Source organism: Centruroides sculpturatus, unplaced genomic scaffold (assembly GCF_000671375.1).
Source record: "Centruroides sculpturatus isolate CEXI.00-Female unplaced genomic scaffold, Cexi_2.0 scaffold67, whole genome shotgun sequence".
NCBI classification, from domain to species: domain Eukaryota; kingdom Metazoa; phylum Arthropoda; class Arachnida; order Scorpiones; family Buthidae; genus Centruroides; species Centruroides sculpturatus.
This window is the reverse complement of record NW_019384305.1, coordinates 578,257-590,729: the sequence shown is the minus strand read 5'-3', so window position 1 is coordinate 590,729 and position 12,473 is coordinate 578,257. Positions and strand designations below refer to the sequence as shown.

Below are 12,473 nucleotides of genomic sequence, written 5' to 3'. Positions count from 1 at the left end.
AGTCCTGGTCTCCTAGCTTATAAAGGATTAAAAAAGGTTTATGCTATATTTACATTAAAATGTGTAGTATATATTAGTTTTACAAATTTTTAACTAGAGAATTTCATGGAAAAATAAACAAAATTGGTTTGGATTAGTAACAATACACTATATTGAATACAATTTTGTAATTCTATTTGTACTTTGTTTTAATATGAAAAATTTAATTTCATTGAAACTAAAACTTTTAGTTAAATCGAGTATCCAGAAATAGCCTTTAAACAGACTAAAGTTGTTATTAATTGAAAGTAATCAATTCTTAAAATCTTATAGACACAAGGAAAGAGTATTAGCAAAAAGCATTCCTAAATAAAATATCAAATCATTTATGTTAGTGGTGAAGCATGCCCCAAGTGATCATCAGATGCTTTAGATAAATGACTAGATCAATAACTATATAAAATACTATTCAGTAAGAGAAAAAGGTATTTTTATGCACTGTTTATTAAGTTATAGACTTAGTCAATGAAAAAAAATTTGTATATCCTATAAAGTAATTAGTGAATGGGGCATGGATGGGCACAAATTTACATGAATTCTGAAGACGGGGATTATCTCAAACACTTATTGACTGAATTGCATCCTTGAATACAACCTGCTAAGTCTTATTGTGTTTTTAATATCAGAAAGTTAAGATTTGTAGGACATAATTCAAATAGCCAACAAATTTCTACATTAAAGACTATTAGTGTATTTTGTTGTTAAGTATTTTTACATGAATTATTTTAGAATGAATAACGACGATAAATTTGTGCGCTAAATGCATTGAAGCTGTAGATAAATCCTTATTTCACAAACTTCCTTTGATTTCACAAAATACTTTTTATGCTACTGTTTTCTTCCTAATATCTCGAAATTATCATGTAATGTTTCAATTATTATTATTTATATACAACATAACAACAACCAAAATATTATATCATATTTTACTGATTATGACTTTACTGTACATAAAATTCTAATTATAAAAAATATTCAGATTAATATAGGAAAAAAGTAAGATTTAACTGAAGTGAATTTGTGATATATTGCGACTTCTTCATACAATAAACAATTGATTCAACAAACAAAGGATTACTCTAATTAATGGAGTAGCCTTTTAACTGATTATTGATGTGATATAAATAAAATTTCTTAAAGAAATTTTGTATTTGAATAACAAAATATCAAGAATATTATTTTTTCATGACTTAACTGCTTTTTAAATTTTAAACAGATTCACATACAATCTTTTCTGTTTTTGAATTCAGGAAAAATTTCATTTAATTGCAAGATTTGATGTTTGAATTTCATTTTCATAAACATTAAGTGTTCTCTTAGTAACTAAATTCTTAAAATACATATAAATAAAACTTACCAAAGCTACAAAATTGTCTTTGATAAATTTTATTTATATACTGTCAGCCAAGATTTAATTTTAATGGACTTTATTGTTAATTACATGAGGACAATTTTATTGGGCTACAATTTTTTCAAATTGTAGCCCAATAAATTCCTACTGTTGTCGTCCATCTGTCCGTCTTTCCTTAATCTTAAGAATGGAGTTAGATAGATGATATCCGAGACCATATATGGAAACCTTAAGGGCAGGAGGCCCAATTAATTATATATGAACTTCCGATGCAAACCAGAAGTAACATTATTTCAATTTTTCCCCTGAAAGTAAATAGATGAACATCACGATTCTATTGTTAATTAAAGCAAAAGTATGATATATAGGGGCAAGCCACTACTAATTGGAGGGGAGAGCATATATTTTAAATTAAATAAATTAAAAATATGATTAAAAATTGCAGTCCAGCATTGTGACGACATCACAATAAATAATTGCTCATCCATTTTGCATTTTATTGTGGAGACCTCAAATAAAAAGTTGTCTTCATAACTGAACATTGTTGTTGGTTGTCACTGGTATTTGTAACAATAAAAGACAATTTTATAGCTTTGGAAAATTTTATTTATATGTATTTTAATGTAAATACCATTGGCCATAATTTTAATAAACTAAATTCTTACTAGCTTTTCAGTAGCCAATAACATCTTGATGTTAATGCACACAAAATGTGAACTCACTATCTCTAAAAGCACATATCTCTGCTTTCCCCAAAATATTTTGATGTTTTAGTCAGTTTTCATTGTAGCCAGACTCCAATTGGTAATTGGCTAGCCAATCAGATTTCAAGACAAACACAAAAAATTCAAACTTAGTGCACTCAAAACTCTTAATTACATTCAATAAGAAGCAAGGCTGTTGTAATCTTGTATGGCATCTGGGGATAGAGCAGATCACTTATGCCCTTAGCAGGTCCCATTTGCCTATTTTATGAATAAATCAGGGCTGTGGAGTCACGTAAAAATCTACCGACTCCGACTAGGGGCGGACTTGTTACCGAAAGAGACTCGGAAATTCTGATGCCATCACGTGACCTCAGAATAAAAGATTCAATAAATAGAGTTCTAATAAAGATAGAGCATAGAAACTTTTTATTCCAAAGCTAAAAGACTTCTCTAAGTAATATATAAATATGTATTCGATAATTTTTACTTTTCTGGCTGTTATATATAACAGAGGAAAAGTGTAATGCTCACTAAAAAAATGACCCCTCCCAAATTTTTACATTTTTGGACTCAGGAACACCTTGAAATTTCGAGATATGCAAAAGATTTGAGGTTTTTTCTGTATGTGTGGATGTTAGACTGTGTGGGGGGGGGCATGAGTTTGTTCACCCTGTTTGAAGCCTAATAATTTCTGTGGTCAGAATCGGAGTCACACACAGGTTTAACACAGTAGTTAGTTATTAAGCATCAAAGTGGTTGAACTAAATCATGTCCCCATATACATTCTAACATCTTAGGTGAGAACATCTTAATGGGTTTTACTGTAATATTATAAAATGGCTAAAAAGCTTACTTTGAGGATAGGGACGAGTTTTATTTTATTTTTTTTTTAATTTTGAACGCTAATAACGAGTAAAATATTCATTAAGAGATATGGCACATGACCCCTTTTATGTCTTCACCCTGTCGACCTTTAATTAAGAACCAAAATTTAATAGTATTAATGCCCCTTTATACGCAAGCTACAGTGCCACCTTTCATTTCTTAAACTTTACCCATTCAGAGACATTATTTAATATCTCAGAACAGAAAATAAAGAAATTAAACAAATTAGATGCCAACACACACATGCGCGCTAATTTTTCCTCTTTACTGACTTTTTTGAGGGGTTCGAGATGTCACCAAACATGTAGATTTGCAAAAAAATCTTGGAGGGTCAAATTTGACACGATTCCAATACTTTTCCGTTTTATATACTGTACATAACAAGTTGGTAAGTAAAAAGGAGTCTGAGTTGGTGGATTTTTTGACAACTCCGACTCCGGCTAAAACACCAAAACTCCACGACTCAAACTCCACAGCCCTGGAATAAATCAAATATGTAGAATGTATTTCTTTATTGATAAAAAGAAGTCCTAAAGATTTTTTGTTATTAAAAACAACTTTAATTTTTAGAAGTAGGAAGCACTATGGGCACCTAAGTTTCTCCAGGCCCTGGGAAAAATCCTCAGTTCTCCTTATTACCAGCCCTGACAATAAGTAATTATTGATAAGATGATGAATAAGATAATGATAAGATAATGAATGAGCCCTGTAAAGTTCCATTGAATTTGCTCAAACTGTATCCAAATGCAAAGAAGAAAGTTTATTCTCTTCTAACATTTTCATAGGTCAAAACAGATTTTTTCTCAGATTAAAAAATTCAAATCAAACAGGAAAAATTTAGCAATTCAGAATGCTAAATTTGAGAACAAACAAAAGACAAAGCATTTTGATCTTGAAAATAATGTAAAATAAATAAGAGTACTTAACCAGTTAAAATGCTGCTTCATTTTCAGTAAAATTTATTAATATAATTTAAATTTTTTCATAACTATAATATTACATATAAATATTAACTGATGTTTTATTTTTATAATACATATTTTAATATTCTGAGATTAAATGAGATACCAATTTTAATGTTAAATGTTCGATAAAGAAAGCAAGTTACCGGAGACGATTTTTAAGAAAATTCACAGAAATCTTTCTTGAAATCACTTAAAAATCAGCCCACTATTATTTACAAGAATTAAACAAATAAAAGCACATGGTACTTAATTATTATCTACACTTCTCTACTCTATATAGCATCACAATTCTTACATCTGTAAATATATTTTAACAATTCCAATTCAGATTGGTAAAACAAGCAGCAAGATAAATTTAAAAAGCCTAATTTGTAATTTTTCACCCAATCTAGAAGTCCTGAAAGGAAGCATATTTGTTATTTTATATTAAATTAGCAATGCTGAAGCTATTTAATAATCAAATGTATAAAGACAATTATCTTTCAAAAATGTTTTAATTTAAACTTTAAATTGATTCTTTTGTCAACGTGGTAAGAAATCATAATTTTACATGATACAAAAATGATCTTCAACATTTATACATATAAATTGTAATCTCAAAATATAAATAAAAAACAAAAGAATATTCCTAAATAAGCTTTTAAATTGCTCGAGTATTAAATATAATTGAGTATTTTAAAATTCGTTGGCACTTATAAAATGAAGCGACATGCTGATATGAATTTATATATATAATAGACCTATGAGAAATATGTACAGAATCATATTCTTGTAATTAATCACTGAAAAGAAAGAAAAAAAAAAAAAAAAGATTAAAATATAGTTTTTGTTACTTATTTTATATATTAATATACATTAAAAAGTTTTACTTACTGTTTTATTCTTGAAATTAATCAGATTGTTTTGGATGATGCACAGATACATAATGATAAACAGCTACTAGAACAAATAGTGTAACTCCCAGGATGTTTGAGAAGATTGCCAACTGTATATCGGTAATCATTTTTCTGGAAATTTTAATAAGGAATTCTTTATAATTCAAGCATTTGATAACTTTGTGTAAGTAAAAAAAGATAAGGTAAAATTGTTATATAATTAAAACTGGGTATATTTATTTATACATTTCTAATGTCTTGCTATACCTAGTATAAAGTATTTCACTTTTATAGCAAGAGCAATGAAAAGAAAATAGCTATAAGAAATATTATATTAGATTATGTTTGTTCCAAATCTATTAAATTATACAAATTATTACAAAAATGTATTAAATATTAGCTTTTTTTTCAGATATTATCCAAAACAGACAGTTCCTCTATTTGTATTGTTTAATATCCCTTTTAAATCTGCTGATATTAATAAAAAAAAAAATACTAGATTTTTCAAAGATTTTGCATTTGTTAGAAATACAGTCGACCCCCCTATAAGATCATTGATTATTCCGTTTTATATGAATTCCATGTTGTACGAGTCACTTAGATTTTACAAATACATGTACCGGGCCGTGAACGGCTCACGAATTTGTAAAATTTAAGTGACTCGTACAACACGGAATTCATATAAAACGGAATAATCAATGATCTTATACGGGGGTCGACTGTACATTATTTGTTTCTAATACACAATTGATTTATGTAGAATATTGTCCAAATTTTCATTAAAAAAGTAAAAATATCTTGATTAGAAAATGCTGAGAAATAGGTTGAATATAATAGAAATTAAAATTGTCATTCTTGTTTTATTAAATATTGTCAAGCTTAATGAAAGAAAATTGTTATCTATAATTACAAAACAGTGATATCATTAAAAAAAAGTAATTTCACATTCAGATGACTATGAAAAAATATCTGTCATTGTTATTTTTTAAATATACAATAACGTGAAGAACACAACTTGCAAATTTTTTTATACTGATCAATAGTTTAGAGCAGTGATGGTCTACTTTAAAATGGCTAATATGGCAAGTAACAGAGAAACAACTCCATATTCATGGCATAATTTATATCAATCAAACACACATGTGCTAATGACTATCAATCAAAAAAAAATAAAAAATTTCCCAAAGGAAAAAGTTATGAAAAGTTGAAGAAATTTTTTAATTTACAATGATTATTAAATTCCTTGATCAGAATCAAAATTACACTATCACAACAACAAAGGTAATCATTTTCAAAGTTTAACATGAAGCACTGTAAACATGCTAAGTAGACATTTGTTCTTACAGTTGAATGGAAAAGCAATTGAAATGAAAACTATACATCCTATTTTCAAATTCTCATAATTTTTTTCTCTTCAGAAAAATCAGTGTTTTTATTTTTGATTGATACTCGTTAGCTCATGTGCTTTTGATTGATGTAAATTATACTAATTATGCATTTGTTTCTCCATTACATGCTGTATAAGGCCAAAAATTAATAAGTACCATACATTATCCAGCTGCAAGAACTAAACTATTTAGGGTTTACAAAATTGTATCTTAGAAATAGGAATAGGAAAAGACTGAAATTATTACATTCAAAATTTAATATTTAATTTGAAATAAGCATAAAACAACATTTTCTATTATAAGAATTGCCTCATTCATTGATTTGAATATCAATGGCATTATGTATAATCATGTTATTTTATTGAGAGATGGATTGCACACATTGTGAAGTACATCAGTTATATTTAATGTAAGGGCCTAAATTTTTGTAAAAAAGTCAATACATGTTATAAAAGTTAAATAAAGAATTTCTAACACTGCTGTGAATCTCTAGGTATGATAATATATTATTCATATTAGCATTACCTACAACAAGATGCAAACAAATTAAACAATCTTGACTCATAAATTTCCTAATCTACATCTATACTAATATTATAAAGAGGTAATGTTTGTAAGTAAGTAAATAAGTTTGGATGTAGCGGGTAATATCCAAAACTACTCATCCGATTTCAAAAATTCTTTCACCAATATTTAGAATGGAACTTCAGGGTGGACATAGGCTGTATATTATTCCGTTAAACATTCATATAAATTAAAAGATATAATCTAGATTAAGGCTTTTATGTCCAACAGATGGCACTACGAGTACAACGCCCTAAGTTTGCTTTTCTGTGAGGCATTATGCTTTTCTGTAAAAATGAACTAAAGCGGATCATCATCTATCTATCTATATAAATAAAAATATAATGTTCGTTTGTTCCTACTGATTCCTTTGAAATTTTGACACAACGCTGTATTCGAATACACATGCTTTTATATAATATACATGTCGAAATTCCCCCCACTGAAGGGAGATGGTTAGGATTAATTAAGGCTTACCGTAAAGAACTCTGTTTCTATTTATACTATTTTAGATGCGGGTTTTTGCGTTTTTGATTGCGTTTTAATAGGGTAAATCAAGAGAATGTACACTAAGAAGAAATTTTTCGAAAAATTTCCCCCCCACGGGGGAAGTGTTATACATTTATAATAGATACATTTTGAGCCACAACAACATGTGGCAGGGTCTGCTAGTATAATGATATATATTAGCTGTGTCATAGCAACATGCAGAAAATTGTCATTTCAACAAGTGTCCAGTCATTTTTTGAAGCACTGGCAAAAAAATTTCCTGGACAAAATTCAGGATTTATCATTTTATTTTATGTTTGCAACTGAAATATGCAGTTTTATTTTTCATATATATCATACAGGGTGTTTTGAAACTCATGGGCAAAAAATTTAAGGGTGATAGATAGAAAACATCTAAACAAGCAGTTTTCACCATGGGTGGAGAGCAAGCGGTGAACCATTGCTTGCTCTCTGCCCATACATTGTATGGTGAAAATTGCTTGTTTAGATGTTTTCTATCTATCACCCTTAAATTTTTTGCCCATGAGTTTCGAAACACCCTGTATATCATATATGGTATTCATTTTCATTTATTTCATTAAAAAATATCATAATCTAGTAATATACCCAGAAAAAAATTTTACCGAGTGAAAAACTTGCTCTAAAAAAATCCATACTTACATTTTTTTTCAAAGAAAAAGTTTTAAAGTAATTTTAAGCTGCTTCTTTATTTTATTCATTTATATTTTACAGCCATTAAATATTCTTAAATTAAAAATATAATGTATAGGCTACATTTTTTGTTGTGTTATTACATTTACAAAAATAATTACCGTATTTACTCGCATATAAGACAAGGTATGACTTTAAAGATAAAAATAAAAAGTTAGATTTATTAATACAATTCTAATTTTATTTCGTTTAATCACAAATAAAATATCAAATGCATGTAAATGTACACATTGTCCCTCAAAAATTACTAGCATTTTAAACTTCAAGGAAAAATCTTGTAAATTCTACAACATAATTTGTTCACATAAAGCTGGACAATCAGGAACCCTTTTTGCCAATTCTTAACAGTCGAATTCATTCTTAGTCAATTTATTAATTTAATTTAATTAATTAAACTTATGAGTTTCTCCAAATTCTGGTTTCCATATAATCATGTTTTCACATGGGAATGAATTAAAACTTATATTGGGCTCCTGTGTAATTTTGGAATTCAATTCAAAAGCTTTGCTTTTCTTACTGCTATTCATCTTTACTCCTGACAATACACAAGAACGATTCAAATGACCCAGCCAAAATACTTGTTCTTAAACACCAGAAGATGAGAATCCAGTAAAAATTGCAAATATACAGTTTACAAAAATTATTGCAAAAACAAAAAGAATCCTTTGCTCACGCTTATAGAACAACCTAGGTTTTTGAAGCAGTGAAAAAGAATAAAAACCTCGTCTTATATACAAGTAAATACAGTATTTACTAAATGTATTAAATGATGTATTTTTCATTAAATAATTCACATTGAAAAACATTACCACATACAGGAGTGAGAAAATATTGGTATGTTCACTGTTTTATTTATATTTTGAACAACTTTCAAGTAAATATTTTCAAATTATTGTTTTGTTCTATTTTGTAAGCATTTAAAAATGCTGTTATAACTAACTGATTAATCAAAAATTATGATTTAAAACCTATTTGTCTACTTAACAGTAAGACAGTAGACAAATTTTATGATAAAAATAATGTTGATATTTTTCATTTTCAAAGTTTCATGTCAACATCTTTAGTATTTTTGGAAAATTTTAAGGTGAGTTTTGGACATATTTATTTTGTTCCTTTACACTGTATACTTAATTTTCATGATGATAAACTATAAATGAACCTGATAAGTGAAAATTATCTTTTGATTTTCTCAGCCAAATAAGATCTGTTGTAAATACTGTAGTTGCAAATAACTTGAATTAAGTAACATAATTTGATACTTAAATTAATTGAACTATACTTTGAATTAGGTAACATTTACATTTAGAGAAAGTTTGTTTGATTTGTAAAGATACTGAAGTTACTATAATTACTAGATCGAATATAAATTTCATCTGATATGTCTCAAGCACTAATTAGCAATTGTAAAAATTTAGCTTTTCCCCCAGAAACTTTTGCCCCAGCTTGGCAAGATTTGACAAATAAATATATTAAGGTAGGTTTGTACTTTTGCTAGTTCAAATCTTGTTTTGGGATGAATGCCTATATTTGTCAAATTTTAATGGGAATTGTTGTTTGGCAGTGTGTTTAAAACCATTGAAAAGATGGCAATATTATTAAAAAAAACTCCTACCACACAGCTAGAATTATGTAGTATCAGTTTTTTTTCAAAGTTTAAGCAGGTATTTTGTAATATTTCTATTGTTACATATACCACACTATTCCATTTGCATACAAGTTGAAAGTGAAATTAGTTCAATAAAACTATAAAGCTGACTTCTGTAAAATATCTTTTATAGATATAAAAATAGAATTGAATAATATTAGAATAAATAGAATTGAATAAAAGAAAAATAAATATTTCAGAAAAAAGTTAAATTTTTACAATCTCTAGCTAATGCTTGAGACTTATCAAATGACATGAATAGATTTAATAATTATAACAACTTTAACTATCTTTTCAAACAAACTTTTGTCTTATATAAGAATATTACATAATCTAAGAAGGCAAAGACATGGCTGGCTACCACTGATTTTGATCAATTTGGGCATAGTGAAACTACATTGAAAATGAACAGATATATGTCTAAGTTTTTTGTCCAATATGCCTTGAAAATATTACTTTTTGATATTGGAAAATTCAAAGGTTTGTAGCATATAGTTATAAACCATGATGGAAGACATGGAGAATAACAATTTTGACATCAATTAATGACAATTTAACAACCTATGCTATTTATGACTCTTGAATGTGTCTTCCATCACAGCTTATAATTACATGCTACAAATTTTTGAATTTTCAAACATCAAAAACTAATATTTGCAACGTACGGTACATTAGATAAAAAGTTTGGACAATTATCCACTCATTTTTTATATAATTTCACTATGTCTAAGCCAATCAAAATCAGTAGGTGACAACAGTGTCCTCTTCTTGTAATTTATCTAACTACCTGCAACAGATCTTGATTTGGTAATTCAGACAATCTAAATCTAAAATAAAAGAAATGTATTAATTGAGAATAAAATATTAATATAAATATACAAAATCATAAGCAAATCATCTATCAAAAATGTTAAAACCATAAGTAAATATAGTAAAAATATATGAAAATATTTATATTTTTCACAACTTTTTGGCATTTACAAAGGTTATTTTTTTTCAACCTCCACTGACCCAGAATAAAGAAAACAAGAATGAGGAACAAAACCATTTTACTTGTAGAAATTAGTTACAGTCTTGACCTATTTTTCCACATAATTGCCTTGTCAATTCAGGAAGACATCATACCGTAACACCAGCTTTTGTATACCCATGTCGAAGAATATTGCTGCTGGGCCATTCAGCCAAACTTTAACACTGTGAATCAGTGGTATATACAGTGTGGACCTTGAAATTTGAGGCAACTCCTCACTGAGCTCAGAAATCAGGAACCAACACCCAGTGGCGGCCTTAGGGGGTGGCGAGCAGGGCAATCGCCCGGGGCCTCGCTCTTGGAGGGGCCTCGCGCAACAACCAAGTAGAAAAAAGTTGATATTTAAAACTTTTTATTTTATCCTTGGCTATTAGTTATAACAATAAAATAAATTTAATTTATAGTACAGTATATATTAATATTAATAAGTGCCTACTATTTCAATTCACATACTTTGCACAAAGGACAAGGGCCTCGCAAANAAGTGCATGTCCCACATGAAGAAGGACCTTTTTTCTTTCGATTCTTCAGATCAGACTGGATTCTCAAGCCCCAGCTGGACTGAAGATGAGATAAGATCATAGTGATGATACAACAGGAGTGATAGTATATTGGACTGCTGTGTGCAAAGGACAATCCAAACCCATCGAATAGAATTTGATTTTCCTATCACTGGATACTTCGTGTAAGAATGCATCTAGGAATCAGTTTTACTCAGTGAGACATTCATTTCGTCACTTTTGTGTTTATTTTCTTTGTTAATCAAGCCAAGTGATGACCACATGTTGGATAACAAAGAGCATCGAACTCAGATAAGAAATTGTACTTAAAGAAAATGCTTAACCAGCCTGATATACCAACTTGTAAATCTATACTAATATTATAAAGAGGTAATGTTTGTATGTATGTAAGTTTATGTAAGTTTGTATGCAGCAGGTAATCTCCGAAACTACTCATCCGATTTCAAAAATTCTTTCACCAATATTTAGAATGGAACTTCAGGGTGGACATAGGCTGTATATTATTCCGTTAAACATTCATATATTTTTATAATACATATTTTAATATTCTGAGATTAAATGAGATACCAATTTTAATGTTAAATGTTCGATAAAGAAAGCAAGTTACCGGAGACGATTTTTAAGAAAATTCACAGAAATCTTTCTTGAAATCACTTAAAAATCAGCCCACTATTATTTACAAGAATTAAACAAATAAAAGCACATGGTACTTAATTATTATCTACACTTCTCTACTCTATATAGCATCACAATTCTTACATCTGTAAATATATTTTAACAATTCCAATTCAGATTGGTAAAACAAGCAGCAAGATAAATTTAAAAAGCCTAATTTGTAATTTTTCACCCAATCTAGAAGTCCTGAAAGGAAGCATATTTGTTATTTTATATTAAATTAGCAATGCTGAAGCTATTTAATAATCAAATGTATAAAGACAATTATCTTTCAAAAATGTTTTAATTTAAACTTTAAATTGATTCTTTTGTCAACGTGGTAAGAAATCATAATTTTACATGATACAAAAATGATCTTCAACATTTATACATATAAATTGTAATCTCAAAATATAAATAAAAAACAAAAGAATATTCCTAAATAAGCTTTTAAATTGCTCGAGTATTAAATATAATTGAGTATTTTAAAATTCGTTGGCACTTATAAAATGAAGCGACATGCTGATATGAATTTATATATATAGTAGACCTATGAGAAATATGTACAGAATCATATTCTTGTAATTAATCACTGAAAAGAAAGAAAAAAAAAAAAAAAAGAAATATA

The 12,473-nt window shown here is 28.1% G+C and overlaps 1 long non-coding RNA gene across 1 annotated transcript in view; it reads right to left on the bottom strand.

Moving 5' to 3' along the window:
* Positions 1-4,829: 4,829 nt before the first annotated feature.
* Positions 4,830-12,473, bottom strand: part of LOC111618746 — a 23,890-nt gene continuing 16,246 nt past the window's right edge. Inside the window, exon 3 of the long non-coding RNA XR_002755637.1 lies at positions 4,830-4,954. This is a non-coding gene — a long non-coding RNA (uncharacterized LOC111618746). The remainder of the gene's footprint in view (positions 4,955-12,473) is intronic.